Here is a 21,300-nt window from a genome sequence, read left to right as displayed (position 1 = left end):
GTGAGAGTTACTGTTTTATGCTTTAGAGATTATTATAAAAGTTGAGAGCAAATTATTTCAAAAGGACAAGTGTTGTGTTATGCCCTTCTTTGAATTACATCCAAACACCAGATAAATTTTAGCATTCTTGGGATTGATAATTGGAAATTGAGTTTCTGTTCTTTATTACACTTTGCAGAGGAAATCCAGAAACTAACAAATTTGTTTCCATTGCCAGTGTGATATATGACATTTGGATAAAAATTTAAAAAAAAAAAAATCACTCAGTGATAGTAGTAGGTAAAATAATAGTGTTTCACTGCATAAAGAACAATGATAAAATTTCATGTTCAAGTTTGTATTTGAACCAAAGGTGAGTTAATGATACTGTAGATAATTGTACTCTCATGAATTCCATACATTCTACATCTTTCTTCTTATAGTCCTGAAGTAAGAAAATATTAAAAATTCAATAGCTTTGAAAAAATAAATAATTAAAAAAGATTAAAATAGTGTGCTCTATCTTTTTTTTTTTTTTCTGTTAAAAAATATTAAATGCTCTTTTTTTTTCCTTACTCACCAGCTAGGAAACAAAATGCTAAATCAAGTCTAAAACTGTTTAATACTAATCACACCATATTCTGTTAAACTCATCATTGCCACCACCATTTGGTACAATTAGTCATCCATATGTTACAGACTATTAGCTATATCTGATGTAGAAAAAAAAAATAATAGTGGGCCTGCTGAAAAGTAATTGTCTAGAAAGACTCGGGACTTCTGTAGTGCATCTTTGATAAGGTAAAATTTATTTTTATATTTGTTCTCTAAGAATGTCTATTTATTCATTAAAAAGTTGTAAAAGAACAGATGATGCTTATATTAAGTGTATGCCCTGCTTGGATGTGCTTGTTGGTAAGAAGTAATTTATCTTCTTCCTCTTCATGTACTCTATACTACCTAGTGCAGTACCTTAAACACAATATTGTTCAACATATATGTATGAATTTAAAACAATCTCACATCATTTCCAAGTACCTATTGTGGTCATATGCTGTACCAATGCTTAATGTAATCCAGATACTATCTTAGTTGCAATGACTCACTTTGTCTTACATTATTTACTAACGTGAGAAAGTGAAATTAACAAGTATATTTAAAGTTTATACTGTCTGTTGGGCAGATTTATAGTTGTTTTGGGTTTTAGTAATTTCTTAATACTAAGCACCTAAGTGTTAAGTATTCTTTAATAAATTGCTAATTCATTCTGATGTTCTTTTTAGAGTTAAAAGAGGGAAAGTTTAATTTCCTGTTTTAACCTGTAATACAAGAAAATGATAAGCTTTATTTTTTAATGATACTGTAGTTCCTTTTATAACTCTAGATATGTTTAATGCTTTGTCTTATAGTTTTAGATGACATACATTGACCAATAAACAGATTAGGTAATGTCTTCTTTTGTTCTTAACAATTTGAAATAATTTAAAAATTTTGATGCCATAACTTTATAAAGTTAAAGATTTTTTTTTTTGATGTTTACTTATTTATCTTTGAGAGAGAGCGCAAGTTGGGAGAGGCAGAAAGAGAGAGGGTGACACAGAATCTTAAGCAGGCTCCAGGCTCTGAGCTGTCAGCACAGAGCCCAGTGCAGGGCTTGAACCCATGAACTGTGAGATCATGACCTGAGCCCAAGTTGGATGCCCAACCAACTGAGTCACCCACGTGCCCTTAAAGTTAAAGATATTTTTAATTTATATTGATTTATTTTAACTTAAACTCTATGTTCAACACAATTTATGTTATTTTCTCTGGTGAGGTTACATTTACAGACTTCAAGGTAAGAGAAATGTCATTTCTAGCACAAAAAAAAAAAAAAAAAAATAGCCTGCCCTGTCAACAGAATGCCTGACTAAAGGCAAGATGTGGAGAACATCAATGCCTCTCTAGTCACATTGTGTAGTAGTTCTAGTTACGAAGGGAGCTAATTATCACTTCCCTACTTTAAGCAAGGAATAAATCTAAGCATTGTTAAAAATGCATTACATTTGATTTTATTCAATAACTATGTTGTTTAATTATTACTATTATTATTTTTACTAGTTTTAAAAAGAAGGACAAGAGATTCTTTAAACTGCCCAGATATATGGCTAGGTTTTGCCAGAGCTTAGATTTGAAGTTCAGTCAGATTTCCCAAGCAGAGTCTTCAAGAACATAGTTTTATTCAATTCCTTCTTTAGGCCACACTGCAAATTGAATTGGAATGTCCTGCATGTGAGCACCGTGTTGAGTCTTTTTGTTTGTTTCATTATTTAACTGGCAGGCTGGTTCTTTTGGAAATGGCCAGATACCTGGTTGTTTTTAGAAATAACTAGACAAGAGCATTGAGAGAAATTTCCACACAGAAGGACACCACCTCCACTTGTCTTATGCCACACTTAAAATTGCCACGTTTATCATCGTTCCAAACTGTGTTTTCTCAGATTCGGTATGTCATTTGGCATCCATTAATCACAGGAACAAAATATCAGCTAAAGTGTTTACTGCTTTCCAGCCAGTTTGCCTGAAACTGGCCTTTCTTGTGCAGACTTCATCCAAGGCTTTTGCTCCCACCCACCTTCTTATCTGCTTCTTACATATCAAGTCAACATTTCCCCTGCCCTAAATCCCAGGGCCAGGTAAAAGGCAACAAGATACCACCCCTACACCCAAAGCCCAGAGGGAATTATTCAAACCGGACCATAGTAAATTGTATACCCTGATCTGCCTTGCCTTTCTGTGGAAATCCATATTAAGGCCCCATTTAGGCTTTCCCTTCACTCCTATCTACTGCCTCCTGACTCACATCTGGTTTTTTCCTACTTGGCCCCGCATGGTTATGGCATTCCCCCTTTTCTCAGGAAATGTAAATAATATATGCTTTCAAATGGCATTGGCCTTTCTACATTGGTACTCAGCCACAGCTTTAAAAATTAAAATCTGGACATAGAACAATCCTCCCATTAATTCGTAAACATATATGACACTTTGGCCCGTTACATGATTTTGTGTAGGTATCTTTATAAGAATAAATAATACAGAGAGAATCTAATACTGAAAGAAGTATCTCTAACATAACTTCTACCTTTCACCCCATAAAAGGTAGACTACTGAGAAATTTTAAGTTGGACACCTGAACTGGTAAACATTTATTACTTAATGTTGCTTACTATCATTATAAGAGTAGGAAATGTCTCTTTACTTCCAAGAATACATTTTGATTGGGACAAATTATATTTATCTCAGCTTGAAGACGAACAATTATGCCTGATATCAAACATTGGAAAGATTTTTTGTAAAGCTTAGATGAGAAATTACTTTTTCAAAAAGTAATAATAGTTATCTCTGATAAAGTAAAAAAAAAAAAGAAAGAAAAGAAAAGAAAAGCAATCTCTTCCCACCCATCATCAATGGGCATGGATTAGGCTATAGCATGAACAAATTAGCAATAGTCATGTAATATTATGTTTCTGTAGTTCATTACAAAATAATTACATTTCATGCTGCATTTTCAAGTTTCAAGGTATTCTGTACCCAATTGTTCATCAGATATCCACACTACTCTTATCTCTATTATGAAGATCAATGAGACTACTTTAAAAAGTTGTCTTTGTCAAGTCCCTTGTAAATATTGTTAAAACAAGCAATAATATCAAAATCAAGCTACAAAATATGTTGCAATGAGTGGTTTTCAAATTGTCATATCTAGTTTGATTACCCTCATGGAATCAGGGGACGGATCAAAATCTCCTAGGGACAGGCGAAAGTGTGGCTATTATGTTTACATTCAGCATATTTTTAGAGAGGTTTTAAGAGAAAGATATTACTACACTAAATTCCTTAAATGTTGCTTAATGTGAACTAATTTTCTAGCAGTTGTGCTAAGGTGAATCAGTGCCAAGCTACTTTTATATTTAATAGCTTCTGGGACACTGGGATCCAACTTCCCAGTGGACCATCCTCTATAGGACTGAAAATGTTGCAGTAATATTTCTTTTCCTAGTACAAAAAAGAATTCCTGAACAATGGTTTCCAAATAGCAGGAGGGTTTAATTAACTTAAAGCAGAGTCTAGAAAACAAGTATCATCCTATTATCACAAAGAGACAGGGTTTTGAACTTTGGTTTAAAAATAAAATCCTGCCCCTAGATTCTGGAAATAGAAGTCAGACTCTTTTAATAAATTAATATAAAATTATTCAAGGCAAAATATAATAATTTAATGGTAAAACTTACAGCAGTTATAATTTTGAGATTGTTTCAGATGTGCAAAATAAAGCAAAATCATTTTCTCCTGTCATTACTGTTTTTTTACTTGACCCATGATTTTACACTTATTTAGAAGAAACAAAAATTTACCTACAACCTTTATATATGTTTGAAGTTAACAGATAAGGGGTAGAATTACTTTCTCTAGTTTAATATGCTACGTCATCTCTGACATCTCTTAAAGTATTTTTGAAATAACGTGAATTTTTAATAATGCATGCCTCAATATTTTACCATCTCCTTCAAATGTAAATAATACAAATTCTGTTATCTAGAGTACATAGTTATTCTAAAATTTATGTTATTATTAAATTCTAGGTGTCATTTGATACCATTTTAATGAGAAGCGTGAGAATTGCCTTAGTCTTATGTTTTTTTCTTTGAATGGTGGTCCTAATCTCTAATTCTTTTAGTGACAAAGCAAACTCATAGCATAAACAAACAGCAGTCACAGATGTAGTGCATAAAGAAAAAATTGACTATAATACTATTTTTTTTCTTTGCTGTCAATGACTAAGTTTAGATGAGGGATGCACAATGTTAAAATTGATTTTATTCAGGCCATTGGGCATTTGACTCAGCATGATTTTTCAATTTTATAAACAGTAGGAGACTCAACAAGATCTAATGAGGTAAAACAAGACCATGAAATCACTAGTAGTGTTATTTTCTTTTTCCTTGGCCATTTAAGTTCAAAATTTAATGCTCTTAAATATCAAAGCTAGAGGGAAATTATTGGATTCCCAAGTAACTAGGCTTCATGTATGTAACATATACGGTGAGGGCCCAAGCTTATATTCATTTTAAGAAACTTCATAACATTGAGAAGTAGCAAATAAAAATATAAAGAAAGATGGATTGTGTACATTTTCCAACGATTTAAGCAAATTGGACTTAATCAGTAGATTAAATTTTAAAATACAATTCTGAGTCAAAAATATTGACTCCTAAAAATATCTTTTAGATATCTATGGAACAGTCACTCTGAACTATCATGCCTCTTTGAACATATCTAAAAGACTGACCATTCCCTAGATGCACTACAGTTAGCTGGTTACATATGTCTCTAACCTCTTACTCACCTTCATATCATTCATACGTAAGTCTTTTAGAATATCCGTTAACAATCAGATGTGCCATAAATAGGTGTCTAGCTTTTAACCATAAACTCCTACCTAGTCTTCAAATTTCAACTCAAATTTAATTTTCACTGGGATTACCTATATATATGATGCTTACATTATGATATTATTTTTGTTATGTGCATGATTATTGCATAGTGGTCTACATATTCTTCGAAAGTAAACACGCCTTTTTTTTTTCTTAAGTGCATTTATTTTGAGAGGTGGGGGAGGGGCAGATTAGAGGGAGAGAGAATTCCAAGCAGGTTCCTGGCTGTCAGCACAGAGCCCGATGCGGGGTTCAAACCCACCAACCGTGAGATTGTGACCTGAGCTATAAAATATTAATGCATTTTATAATATTTTCTAACTGTAATCTAAGCCTTGAAAATCTATTGTTTATTTTGCCCTCACAGAACATGTCAATTCCACTGGCCACATTCAAAGTGCTTGAGGGGCGCCTGGGTAGCTCAGTCAGCAGAAAATCTGACTCTCGATTTCGATTCAGGTCATGATCCCAGGGCTGTGGGATCAAGCCATGCTCAGTATGGAACCTACTTATGATTCTCTCTCTCTCTCTCTCTCTCTCTCTGTCTCTCTCTCTCTCTCCCTCTGCCTCTCTCCCTGCTCATGTTCCCACTTTCTAAAATAAAAGAAAAAAAACAACCAAACAAACAAAAACCCAAAGCACTTGAATTGTCTCATATGCCTTTTGGACAAAGTAGATCATGTTGATATTTGAACATGGCAAGTATCTGCTAAATTGATGGATATTTATGTGTATGTGTACACATATACATGTGTACATAATGATACAGTAATGATACAGTATATAATGATACAGATATAATGATACAGTAAACAGATACAGTTAAATTAATGGCCATTAATAGCTGTTACAGTGAAACCCATTAGGAAAAGAAAGAACATGTGACTCTATAGCTATGCATACAGAATAGCTAAGTAAAGTGATATGAAAAAAATAATAGAACGAAATTTAAGAAATGAGAACAAAATTATTCTATAATAAAGTATAAGCTTTTGTAGCGCAATGTTTAATATGCAGTTGGCTTATAGATGACTTCTGTTTTTTATATAAAAATATGTGTAAAAATTTTGGTGGTGGTTATGTATTATTTACATACATAGGGGAAAAACAAACAAGCAGTATATCTTGTAAAGCAAAGATGGCCAAAGCATGGGTTTTCATCCAAATAAATTATTTTAACTCTCTGACTTTTTTTAGGGAAATATTAATCCAGTGATTGGAAAGTCATTCAAAATATCCCAAGTTTATTATAAGAAGGTATACTTCATAGATCTAAGGAAACACTGAACCGGTGAACAAGTGTAGAACCCAAGACACTTCCTGGGTCCCCATGCATGGAATCTTAACTTCATCTACTACCACTGTTATTAGTAATTAGATACATTTCATAGGGAAGACTGTTTTATGCTGCTCAATAAACTGACTCAGTTTCCTGGTGTTCCAGTTTCAAATACCTAGGAGATACAATCCAATTGAAGGTTGAACCAACTTGTTCAATTATACGATTAGGAGAGTAAGGTTGGTTACAAGATACATAGAATTTCACTTTCAGGGATTGTTTCTTGAGTAAACTCTCTCAGGACAAATAAAGGATGAAATGGCATCTGTTGTAAACCTATGATATCCTACAATAATATTTATATTACATAACTGCCGTGATGTAATTTATCATATATTTTTTATTCTTTTTCCCAGACAGAAATTATAAAAGAAAGAAATCTTATTTTAATGAATATTTTAAAAAATGTGTGAATATGCCAAACAATGTTTGGTTACTCCATTCTTACTTTGCTAAGTTTATATAATGCTTTTATATATTGTTAATGCAACTTAAAGCATCACGTTGCGCGTCAAAATAGTACATAGATAAAGAGTAGGTTTACTCTTGACATATTCCTGAAAAATTATGTGTTATTTCAAAAAGTATTCCGAAGAAGTGTCCTCATAATAGAAAGTGCTCTCAAAGTTAATGCATTTAAAACAACCAAGTTCTGCTTGAAGAAATTTCAATAAGACATTTCAGATCTCAGTCATTTCTAGTACCGATTGCTTAAGAGGAATACCTGTTGGAATTGATTTTATAAAAAGAAAGTGCTCAATTATAACATAAATTTAATAGTTATTCATAATAATGTGAACATGCAGGAATTGAATTTTATTACAGATTATTACTAAAAGCAATAAAAATATGCTTTAAATACAGTTTAAACACCAGCAGAACAAGTGGAAATGTGTCTGCCAAAATTTTATGCAAATGTCTGCTTGTGGCATGGGATTAAATTCTCATCTGCCAAAAAAAAAAAATCTAACTTAAACAATTATACTTGACGTGAAGATGATGTACTGTACAAAATCACTAGATACGCAAATAGAAAGAAGCTCTAATGATGACAAAATCACTAATGTCAAAGATGCATATTAGGAATTTTAACTAAAATCATTACATGAACTGAAAGAATAAAAACCAATCAGTGTGAATATATTTTTGTACAGTATATTTAAAATATGTACACATAAATTAGTATGCTTGATATTACAAGTAGATACTTAACTATTTCACCTATATGCCTAACATTTTATATCACCCAAATGTTCCCTCTAAGGACAAAAAAATTAAAATATTCTTATTGTGAAATAGAGAGTTATCTGTTATTCAGAACTGTTTCAAATGTGTACATAAGAACTTGCCTTCTGTTTAGAAATGTTCTAAATATATGCACATAAAACAACTGTCAGAGTCTGAAGTGGAAAACAAAAAAAATAACTATGACTAGTTCAAAGGAGGAGAATTCAATGCAAGAATTTAATTAAAAGGGTGAAAAGTCAAATCAAACATGACTTGGTTATGAAATCATGAATAAAGCATGAAGCTAAGACAAAAAATAAAAAGGCCACAGGTACATGATAAAATCAGGAACCATAGAAGGATATAACCACTGCTGGACACAATACACTAGTCAAAGCAGAAAGCAAGACAAAATTACGCTGGCTTTTCCCTTCTTCATCTCTTGCTGTCTAATGCTCTTCAAGTATCGTCTTTTGTACAAATTCAACTGATGAAACAACAGTTGATCTGGTTGGATGGGAAATGAATCACAGTTAAAAAAATAAATGCATATTCATAGTTGTGTAATGTGTTTTCCTATTTCCAATTTTAAGAGGTCATTTACACTTAAAAATTAGAAAATATGATGTCACGTTTTACCTAAACATGACAGTCTATAACGCTTTTAATTGTATTTACAACCAAGTATATCATATAAAACTTATTTAATTTATATAAATTTCATTAAAAGCTTAAGTTTCAATAACTTTACAATATAAAACTCTATCATAAATATATATAAATTTCATTATTTAACTTTAATACACTACCTAGAATTTGCTCTTTAAATTGACAACATATTAAAAAAGAATGCTTCCACTAGCATTCTTTTAGTTAATTAGCATTAACTTAATTGTTTTAAGTTCATTGTTTTAAGTTTTAAGTAATTGTTTACACACGTGGCAGTGAGGATCAAGATATATCTATTATAGAATCTTTGATTTGCATTTGCCCATCCAGTAATTTGTCTCTATACTTAAATTATTTGTGGAAATTCTCAAACTAATTTCTGATGGCTCCTTTAATTCATGTCTTCCTATTTTATACTTTTATTGAGGATACCACCCACTGCAGAAAGTTGGCTTAACTTCCCTAAGTGAGTTGAACTACAACTCTTCTCGCGTCCAATTGATTTATGAGCTTAAACTTATTTTAGCATTTAATTATATATTATACTTTTCATTTTTCCCCCTAGCCCCATGCAAATTGAACTAAATGTGAAGTATTTCAGGACACCTTTATATCCCCAGCATTCTGTACCTTTTCTGGTATGCTAATTGATGCTTGATACATATATGATAAATAAATCAATGAACTGATTTAATAGTTTATGAATTTTATTTCTAAGACATTAAAACTAATTTGGGGGGTTTCAACTATGGTTCTTTATATGGTTTCTTGAATATATGATTCATGTATTCATACACAGTAAAACAGAAGATTTTTCACAGTAAAACAGAAGAGTTTAAAACTTCAAACAGGTTGGGGTTTGGGAATTATTTGAAGATTTGTTTATGAACTGCAATTAATTATGAGAGAGATATTTAGTAAAAGTAACTTGTGGGGAGTTTTCCTCATGACCGTTTGGTAGTGAGAAAATATATTAAAGGTAATTTTGCTTAACACTTTATTTTTATAATTTACTTCTGTAACGTATATTCTTTATGTAACATGTCTAGTATAAACGTTATTTCAGTTAAAATCTCATCTTTAAATTATTACAGTTTATTTTATATAATATATGTAATATTCTTGTGTTTGAAAAATGATATATATGCATGTTTTACACAAATATATGTTTATTTCAAAATATCCTAAGTCTACTATAATATATCCCCAAATATCCCAAATCAATATAACAATACAAATAATAATTTTCATATTGTATAATAACCATTGTCACTTTTCTTACCTTTTTTCCTCTCTTCTCTCACTCCCTTTCATATATACCTCATTCATTTATTCATGTGCATATCAAATGTTTTTAGTGTCTGCTTTCTAGTAGGCATTGAACATAGACTATTTACAAAATAGATATAAAGCCTATTTACAAGGCCCACATTGACCTTATGGTTAATATTAGTTAGATATTCACAATGATATTGGAGTGTGACCCAATTTATTTTTGGAAGGATGACAAGAAGAATATTAACATCTTAGGGTTAAACAGAGTTTGAAAAAAACTTTAATAGGCAATAAATGTTGCAAATATAGAGATGGAGATTAAATGCAGATGTGAAGGGAAGGGCTAAGTATATATCACTAACACTCATTTTCCATATTAAATTTCCAAGAAAGAAATCTGAGGACAAAGCTTGTCCCTGCTTTCTCCCTCATAACCCACTTCCAATTTAATATGTGTCTTGTCAATTATACCACCATAACAAAATATCTATGAAGTGTTTCCATCTCTACCTTTGTATTACTTAGTTTTCAGCTACAAACAAACAAACAAGAACAAGAACAAAACACAAAACACAACAAAAAATATAGTGTTTTGAAAACAAAAACATTTATTTCTTGCTCAAAGGTCTGCAGATGATTTTATATTTGGCTGGGATCTGATAGACCTAATCCAGACTACAGGTTGGATTCAAGTCTGTTCCACATAATTCTTCAGCCCGGGTTTAGAGGCTTTCTAATACATGTTTTTCTCATGCTGATGTCTACCAAGAAAAAATTCACTGAAAATTTAAGCAAACAGACATTTATTTGGGTAATTAGAGTTACAATTTGGGAGACACAAATTCTTGTAGAAAACCTGAACTATGTTCCAAGAAACACAGAGGGGGCAGTTACAAGTGCAAAAAGTTACAAATCTGGTTCTCATTTAGGTCTTCTGTGCAAAACATGGATTGAAATTAAGTTAACTGGGATTGGTTGAGTTAATATGCAAATGAGGGAGTAAGGTTTATTAAGCTGAATGGGCTTGTTTCAAATGAAGAATTCAGATTATTCAACTGCCATGGTGAAGGGAAAGTCCACTCCGAGGGCTTTGAGACTGGCTTGAAAGTTCAAAAAGTTTATAGTTATTCATGTTCACAAATTCCCTCTCCCTTAGGGCCTCCCAATACTATTTTTAAAAAAGACTCTCTTAGGCTTGCTTACTCTATTTTGAAAGCTCTTTTTACAGTGGATGGCATAAATACTTGAAGGCAAGTGGAAACCTGTGATTTTTCTTAAGTTATTGGCCACAGTAATTAGCACACTGTTCCTTTGCCTACATTTCATTGGCCAAGGTATATCATATAATATGGCCAAGCTCACTATCAATGGACAAGGCCAATATACTTTACTGGTCCTAGTGGGAGATACTTTAAATTCACAAGGCGAGGGAATGTATATATAATTCTTGTAACACAATCACAATCTAACTGCAAAAACTCTAGTGTTTCGTCAACTGAATTATCCCAGTTGTTTTTAACAAACCACCTATGTCCTGTTGTTCTAGCTACCACCTCCAACCAACTACCAAAAGACAATACTTTGAAACAAACAAACATATCAATGAAACAACTATTTAAATTATTACTCTACTTAGAAATCATTCAGTGAGTTGCCATAATATTCAGGATAATGTTGTGCTATATAGCATTACCTATAAGATCTCTTTAATCTCTGATTCTGTTTACTTCCCTATTTGTCCTCCTGACCCAATCAATTTGCTATTTTCATGATGTTCACTATTCCCTAATACCTTTCCCCCTTTCTACATTTCATTTTAAATAGTCCTAAATCATTTCTTTTAATATGAATGTTATGCTTCTCCCAATCTAGGAAAATTTTATATTCCTCTTTATAATATGAATTGTGATTTTCTCTTGACATTCACTTATACCATAGATTTTTCATGCCTTTTTTACAAGAGTCATCACATAATATTAAAGATATCTCTCTGTATCCAGTTGACCATAATAGACTATATGTTTTTTAAGCTTTTATGTACTTCAAATTCTCAGAAACTGATATATAGGACATAATGGAAAAATAACTTGCCGAGCACCTATGAAATACATTTCCAAGTAAACATATTAAGAGATGTCCTGGTTATGAAAGTACACAACGCATGGGCCCTATCTTCAAGTTTATAATCTTGTAAAGATGACAAGATTAAGATATATGTCATGATGTGATAGGATTTATATTAATGGTACAAATTGTGTGTGTATGTGTTTGTACAAGTCTTCTGTTATATGGGATTTTGCTTAGATATTTGCTAGATATTTGGTGTTGGGTCATTGGAGTTTTAAAACAGATCATTGAAATGACCAAAATTATTCTTTAGAAAGTAATTAACAAGTGACAATAACAGAATAAGTTGAAAGACACATTCAGGATGGAGCTGAAAGCATCAATAAATTATTGAAGTATTCTAATTACAGGTCAAATTCCTTAGTGATTTCTGATTTTGAAAGACTGATAGATCCACAAAATTCATAGAATATGGACACTGGAAAGGACATTAGAGAACCTCATGCAATCTCTTCAGTATATAAGGAATGCTTTTAACATCAGCCCTAAAAATTATGATTATTAGTCAACCTATATCAGATTCACGAATTTGAATTTCAAAACAGAAGTAGTGGGTGAACTCAAGGAAGCTCTAGATAACTATAAAAGCAGGCTACTAAAAATACATAGTAACAAAAAAAGCTATTATTACAGCATGGAAAGCTATTTGTCAACTGATGAATTTTGTGTGCAGAATTCCAAAAATGTATGTAAATATTCCACCCTTAAGAAAATGAAACATAATTTCCCAATCCTTAATTTTAGGTGCTCATATTTATTTTTCAAAAGAAATAGTAGGGGACAGAATGAATAAAGTATAACTTTACAGTAGAGAAATCTAATAAATGATCAAGGTCAGTATCAGCAGTCATAAATCATGTTGGTAAAAATTGCTATTGATATCATGTGATAAAATTGGCACTTTCCCTAGTGTTATCTTCATCCCCAAAACCTTTACCCTTAGGCTAATTATGAGAAAAACATATGATAAATAGGGAAGCACTATACAATATGAGGCTTTGTAATCCTCAATACTGCCAAGGTCATAAAAACAAAAACAAAAACAAGGAAAGTCTGAGAAGTTGTCACAACCAAGAGGAGATTAAAGAGGCATGAAAATTAATGTACTGTAGTACCCTGGATGAATTCTTAGAAAAAAGAACAATAGGTAAAAAGTGATGTACAATTTAAAAACAATTGGATTTCAGTTAGTAATAATGTATCAGTAGTAGTACATCAATCATGACAAAATGTAACTTACTAATGTAATCTGTTAATAATAGAAAGAGTAAGTAGAAAGTATACAGGAACTCTTTGTATCATGTTCTCAATTTTTGCTGTAAACCTGGAACTGTTCTAAAAATAACTTCTATTAGTTAAAAAAAATGGACAAAATTAAACACTGAATATTTAAATTATGAAATGGTGCCTCATTGACTGATGGACTGGGAAACCCCAGGCCATGAGGACACCACCCAGCCCATCCCAAAGATGTTGCTGAAGGCTCTTGGTCTTGTCACAAGAAAGATGTCAAGAACAGACACAACACGATGGATGAGTGCCACAATCAGGGAAGTTTATTAAAATGAAATAATGAAAGTACACACTTGAAATGAGAGAGAGAGAGAGAGAGAGAGAGGTTGCAAGTCCAAGGGAGCACAGACAGAGGTTGCAAGTCCAAGGTGCTGCATGCTCTGGGGATTGGGTTTCTATCTTTTATCAACAGTTGTTTACAAGGGATAGGCATATTCATTACTTCAGGTGGGGATCTCATGTAAGTAGAGTTTTGCACCTTTTCTTCCTTAATTGATCAGAGGTTTCTGGCCTACTTTGCCAGCCATTTGGGCCTATCTGGTTTGATTCATCTTCTTGTGGCTTTGTTTTGGAGTGCAGCCAAGACAGGCCTCTGACTTTCCCCATAGCTGGCCATGACTTTATCTTTGCTGGCCTCTAGGCATCCTGTTAGAACCTAACTAACTGTCTCCAACACCTCCATAATATTAGTACTATTAATAATAAATAATAATATTTAAAGAAAATAAAACCTATTCACTACAAAGGTACTATATAGTGGTCTTCCAGGAATCTTAAAACATCTCCTCTTCTTCCATTTGGTTATTTTAGATATTTTGTAAACTATTACATGGCATATGCGTGTATATATTGATGAGGGACCATAAGGCAAGCTGAAGGCCAAACACAAGCTAGCACACCACCACCCCTCCTCCCCACAGGTGGGATATGTATGATATTCTTCAGGCACTTCTGGCTGCCCAAGAACAAAGAAAGGACCAACACAAATGGTTTAATTTGACAGAAGTCTCCATCAGTATACAAATATCTTAGTGTAATTACAAAAAATGAGCAATCTTATCAATAGCCTAAAGTCCAGGAACACCCTACTGTCTTAATATTAATGCTTTGCTAGAGGGAAACAACCTTAGCTTAAAGATAGCTAAGCTTCTAGTAATCTCTGAGTATTCTTTAGTATATGCAAATCCCTTTAAGAAACCTCCCCTTGATTTTACCTCCCCCAACTCCATAGTATATAACCAGTCACTCTTCACAACCCCAGTGCAGCTCTTCCTGCCCATGGGTCCTGCCCTGTGCTTTAATAAAATCACTTTTTGGCACCAAAGATGTCTTGAAGAATTCTTGGCTGTCAGCTCTGAACTGCCATCACCCCAAAACCTCATCATATATCACCTTTGTTGCCATATATTAAACTCTCTAAGGAAATAAAGAAAATTTGAAAATGAATCAGTACTTAAGTCTTATTAGTCAACTAATTATTTGATCAAAAATAAGTATTTGTTAGTTGGTGAATTACTTTGGACTAATATATGTCTTTGAATATGATGAATAATTTACTGCAGAAGTTATCAATTTTGGATTAAACGTAGTAAAATTCTTACTGCATGTGTGAAGTGCCCTTGGATCATGTCAAAAAATACTTCTATCCAATCATCTTTAGTGTTTCTCTGCTATACCTCCAGAGAGTTTCTGATTAATTTATATATGTGTGCAAGTAATTCTAATTATTTCCCTTGGTGTGCATAATTATTCATTTCTCCATATTAAATCACATCTGTTCTCTAGTTCAATCAAAAATTTAGATTGTATATACTTGTATATACTTCTGAATTTTTCATGAATTGCCAATACCTGAATTAACATGAGTATCCCTCCCCATTTTCTATTAATCTTCATAAGTGCCTAACTATTTTTTCCTTAGTCAGTAAAGAGAGAATAAGTAACTTTGTCTCTCATATCAGTGTTATAGCTCATTTAAAGTACTGTGTTTTCAGGGCACCTGGGTGGCTCACTCAGTTAGTGGCCAATTTTTGCTCAGGTCATGATCTCACCATTCATGAGTTCAAGCCCCATATCAGGCTCTGTGCTGATAGTCCAGAACCCAGGCCTGGAGGCCAGGTGCCCCCTCCCCAGTTTATGCTCAAGCTCTCTCTCTCTCAAAAAAATAAATAAACATTAAAAAATATTTTTAAAAAAACACTAAAGCACTCTTTTTTCAAAGAAGAAATATATTTTAAGTGTCTGAGTCATTTTCCCATTATTTTTGCCTTGTTTTCCCTCTGTCAGTGATTACTGTGGTTTTACTTACATAATAGGGAAAGGTAGGATTCAGTAGGCAGAAAGAGAAAGGCAAGGGCTTGAAGTTCTCCTGGTGGGGGAAAAACACATATTTTAAAACCTCTCTTCGGAAGTCTAACCTTGAGCAAACTCCCTCAGGTGCAAAATTCCTCTTAATGTAATAGATACCACCTACCCCACCCCCACCCCAGGTTTCCGTCAGGAATTTGACAAACAAAAGACCTCACTGAAAAACAAGTAGACCATAAAACATGTGACCCACATGAAACCATATGGCTATAGACCGCCCGCAAAAGTCAGAAACAAGCCAATAAAAAGGAGTGACTAGGCATTTAGAATTACCAAGCCAATAAGGGTAGAACCTGAGAAGGAACAAGGGAGAAGGAAAGGGACCTACCAAAATCCTTTAAAACACAGTTCCTTGCCTTTAGTCGGGGTATTCACTTTTGAAGTGAAGAGAGCTTTTGATGAGGTTTTAGGGTGATGGTGGGGTGGTCCGGAGCTGATGGCCAAGAAAGAATTCTTGAAGACATCTTTGGTGCAAAAAGGCAGTTTTATTAAAGCACAGGGACAGTACCTGTGGGCAGAAAGAGATGCACCAGGGTTGTGGAGTTACTGGTATTATACTATAGACTTGGGAGAGGTAAAGTCCAAGGGGAAGTTTCCAAAAGAGATTTTCTGGAGCCTAGCTATTGTCAAGCTAAGGTTGTTTTCCCTCTAGCAAAGCATTAACATTAAGACAGTAGGGAATTCCTGGGGAACAGTTTACTCTGCCTGCCTCAAATTTGTCAATGGGCTGCAGGTTAAAAGGAAATTCAGTTTTATCTGACATTTCCTTCTTGCCTTTGTCCCCCACATCACTATGGAGGGGAAGGTGATGTTGGGGCTCCAGGAAACTGAGTCTATAAGTTTCTGGAGATTAGGCTATTGATAAGATTGTCTTTTTCTTGTAATTTACTATGATATTTGTAAACTGATGGAGATTCTTAATTTAACCACTTGTTTTCTGTCCTTTCTTTTGTCCTTGGGTAGCAAGAAGTGCCTGAGGAATGTCACATATATCCCACCTTGGCTGGGGGGGTGCGGTGGGGAGGAATGCTAGCTTGTGCTTGGCCCTCAGTCTGCCTCATGGTGCCTCATCACTTTCATAATATTCTTACTTTCTGATCTTATACTATAATAAACTTTTGCTTGGTGCTCATTTAATTCTGTGTCCACCTTCTCATTCTTTGAAGTGGTGTGACAAGAACCCTGGGTATTGAGGTAAAGAGTCCTACAACACCTATCCCTGACTTAGCAGATAACAACTAAGGGATGATTATGGTTCTCAATTTTCTTTAACTGGAAAAGAAGAATAGTTCTAAAATTTCTTAAAAAGATCTCAGTATTCTTTTTTTCTGAAAGCCAACTATAATAATGAAAATGTTTGTATTCTAGAAGACCTACTAGAGTGGCAATGACCAAAGTTTGGCAAAAGTTCCTATCCTCTCCAATGTGATCTTGTGAAGATGGCAAAGACCTGCAATTCCCTTTTCACATTGTTACATTAACGTGTAGTTAACTTTCAGGAGAGTGCATTTATTTTTTGTGCTTTCTATTCTGTAATGCAGATAGGGCTGCAGCTGAAATTCTTGGTAATCACAGGAAAAGATTCACTTAGGATAATGAGGGGAAGCTACTAACAGGAAGTGCTTATAAGATGGAAGTGCTTATAAAAAATGCATAATTTTACCTCAATCCCTGGTAAAAATTTTTCACTTCTCAGAAAGTTCATCCTGTTCTTGGTTATTTTTTTAACAAGTCTTTCCTCCATCTTGATTTCTCTGTTTTTTTATTAGCAACCATGTCTTCAGAAATCAGGTGTTTTTGTCTATCCCCCAGAGTTAGTGATGAAGTTTTGAGGTGATGGGAATTTCATGGGGTCTGGGGCCAACGGCCAAGAAAGAATTCTTGAAGACACCTTTGGTGCAAAAAGGTGATTTTATTAAAGCCCAAGGACAGGACCTATGAGCAGGAAGAGATGCACTGGGGTCCTGATGGGTAACTCATTATATACCCTCAGGTTGGGAGGGGTCAGGGATAGAGTAATGTCTAAGGAATTTTGGAAGCAAGGTTTCCAGGACCTTGAGGGGCTAGCTGGTGCTAGGGAAACACCATTTATTACCAGCTAATAAACACCTCAGTCATAAGACCCTTCAGATGTAAATCAGGGGGCCATAATCTTGGAATATGATTGTCAGCATATATCTTGGGACAGTTGAGATAAAAGAAGCAGGCTTATAGGATCCTCAAGGTTGAGATATTGTTAAGCTAAGGTCTCTTTTTTCCCTAGCAAAGTGTCATCATGGAGGCAGTGGAGCTCCTAGAGGGAGGTCACTCTGCGGGTTTCAAGGATTTGCCAATGGGCTGTAGGCAGTAAGGGAATTTAAGTTTTTATTTGCCTTAGTTTCCCATATCACCATGGCAAGCACTGAAACCCCTTTCCTTTGTTCTTGGGTAGCCAGGAGTTTCTGGGGAATATCACATATATTCCACCTGGGAGGGGGTAGTATGCCAGCCTGTATTTTGCTCTCAGCTTGCCCCACTCCTTCATCACTAGGTCTTATATTTAGTATTTAATTTTCTTACTTATAATGGAAGTTCTGATTTTGTGCAATTTCCTGACCTCACTGGTAAACACTCCTCATAATATGCTGGGCCCAATATCTGACCTTGATCTCTGTCCATAAATTCCTTCTAAAAGATATTTTAAAAAGTTACAGTACAGACACTCTGGAAGATAGACTGGTAGTTTCTTACAAAACTACACATACACTTACCATATGATCTAGCACTTGCTTTCCTTCTTATTTACCCAAATGAGTTTAAAATTTACATTTACACAAAACCTGCAGATGAATGTTTACAGTGGCTCTACTCAAATTCATCAAAACTTGGAAGCATCTATTCCTTCAAGAGATGAATGGATAAATAAATTGTGGTACGTCTTATGAGATTCATCCTCTGACCGCAGTGGAATTGACAACTAGAAAATCTCCAACTAGATGACAATAGCACAATAGGTATCTAAACTATTTATGGTTTAAGTAAAAAAATCAAATGAGCAATATCAGAAAAAAATGTTTTTAAGTATTTTAAACTGAGTATCGATGGCAGTATCTATCAACATATCTTTGATGCAGCTAAAATAATGACTAAAGGGAAATTTATAAGTACAGTTATATATAATTGTGCAATTACTTGTAAATAATATATAATTAAATGTATAATATATAATATATGATCATATATAATATGTACAAAAGTATAATTACAAATAACAAAAAAGGAAGATTTTAAATAATTGATTTGAGCTACCATCTCTATAGCTAGAAAGTCTAGTAAATCAAGGCAGAGATATAAAATAATAATGATTACTCAGTGAAATAGAAAACAAATATTCAGAAAAGAAAACCAATTAAGCCAAAAGCTTGATCCATTAAACAAATGTATTATACTTTAGAATGATCTAGAAGAAAGGCAGGGAGGCAGGAAGGCAGGAAGAGAAAGGAAGAAAGAAAGAAAGAAAGAAAGAAAGAAAGAAAGAAAGAAAGAAAAAGAAAGAAAGAAAATGGAAGAAATAAATAAGTCAGTAATTGTTAATATTATCAGTAAAAACAGAGTGGGGGATAAAAGTGTGGTCACTATGGACTCTTAAATCATTTTGAAAGATAATGAGAAATGAAAAATTTTATCCCAATAAAGTTGACAATTTAGATAAATTGGACAAATCCCTCAAAACATAAAAAAAAGAAGACTTGGCTATATCAATAGAAGGGAAAAAAATGAGAAACTGAACACTCCTTTATTAAAAAATATTGAACTCATTACAAAACACCTCCCACAAAGAAAAGTAGTGGCCAAGAAACTTTCCCTGAAATACAGGGAAAATTCTTCCAAATATATAACAAAGCATCAAGATCATTCTAACACACTATTTTCTAGTGAATAGAATTCACTAACAATTACTTGTTTTCAATTGGTCTGGAAGTGAATCTAATTGTCATTTTCCATACCATTGGCTACATTTCTCTTAGTACTGAAGGAAACATTTCTTCTTCCTGGTATTTTCTTGATGACTGAAAAGAAAAAAAAGTCTAAATTAGATGTTAATTTTGCCTTTAGTCACTAATGTCTGTTTTCACACCTTGCTGTTAATGCAAATAGATTTTAATTTAAATGCAATTTTCCTTCAGGAATTTCAAATCAGTGAGGCACAAGTGGTAGCAGTGGTCCAAAGACATTAACATTTTTAGTTATCACTATCCTAAGAAGAGAGCTGTAAACCAGCTGCCATTTGTCTTTCCATCTCTGCTGTATAAATTCCTCTCAGCTTCTCATACCTATTGGCCATAATAAATTGTATCATTTCCCACATGCTTCCAAATCCTGTGCATATAAAATCTTGATTCTTTTTTTGTGAAGCAAGAGGTGGTGAATGGCAGGAAGGAAGGTTTTGGTTGATTTAAAAATGTGAATTCATTTTGAAGGACCTTCATGATGATGGTGAAGAGGAGGAGGAGGAAGATGACAACATCCCAGTGAAAAAGCCAATCCCATAGTCACTTAAACTGCAGGAAAAATAGGCCATCGTCCTTAGTCTTAATACAGAGTTTCCCATAAAAACTAAGGAAAGCAGCAGCTCACAGGTGGCTGTGAATAAATTTGGATGCATTTGTAAAGACAGGTTTTGCTCTAGGCATAACCAACTGGAGCATTTTATACAACAGCTATGCTCCGTGGTTTCAATCTCCAGGCCTATAAGGGAATTCCTGATTACTTTATATTGGATCTCTTACTAATAGTACTCAAAACTTGAAGCTCTTACTCTTAGATATTGCCTCTCTTAATGATTCCCAGGTCTCCTTAGTGCCACCTAAATTATTCAGATATTGGTTTATCAAGTCTCTTTTCTATTGCCTCTTTGTGAAACTCCCTGCTGAGCTTGAATGTGCACAGAGGAATGCTCAGATAAAATAAAAAAGGAATTTAAGAGCAATAAGAGTGCTGTCTTTCTCCACTCCAATAAGAACATTTAAGACACACGTGAGATTTTTTACCCCTGTTGGCTCTCACTTTTATTACAACATCTTTTCTCAAATTGGCGAAGTAGACAAACAGCTATTCCAGTGTGATCTTTGTACTACTAAACAACAGGGGATAGTGATGCAAAGATACAGCTAAATGATTTTCTTTCTCCCAAGGTATCAGCCCACAAATAAACAGTATATCTACTGTAGAGACTGCTTTCTAGTTCAGTAGTTTTAAGGAATTTGGAAAACCAAAACAACAGAATGCAGTGTATTAATATGGTCTGTACAATACAGTCTGTGAGGACCTTATGTAAGATTTAAACATGTCTCTAAATAACTCTAATTAGCTAAGCCATGTTTCTTTATTCCCACCTCAGCCTGATTTGTTAGTTTCCCTCGAACAGCAAATGCTATTAATAAAGACTGGCACACTCATCTTCAAAATATTCCTACATTAAGAAATTGGAAGTATTCATTATTTCAATAAGCTGTTGGATCTTTGAGAATTTTGCAATGAAATTTTGATGGAGTTATTTAAAATATTATA

The sequence above is a fragment of the Panthera uncia genome, chromosome B1 (assembly GCF_023721935.1).
Source record: "Panthera uncia isolate 11264 chromosome B1, Puncia_PCG_1.0, whole genome shotgun sequence".
Taxonomy (NCBI): Eukaryota; Metazoa; Chordata; class Mammalia; order Carnivora; family Felidae; genus Panthera; species Panthera uncia.
This window is presented reverse-complemented; position numbering follows the sequence as displayed.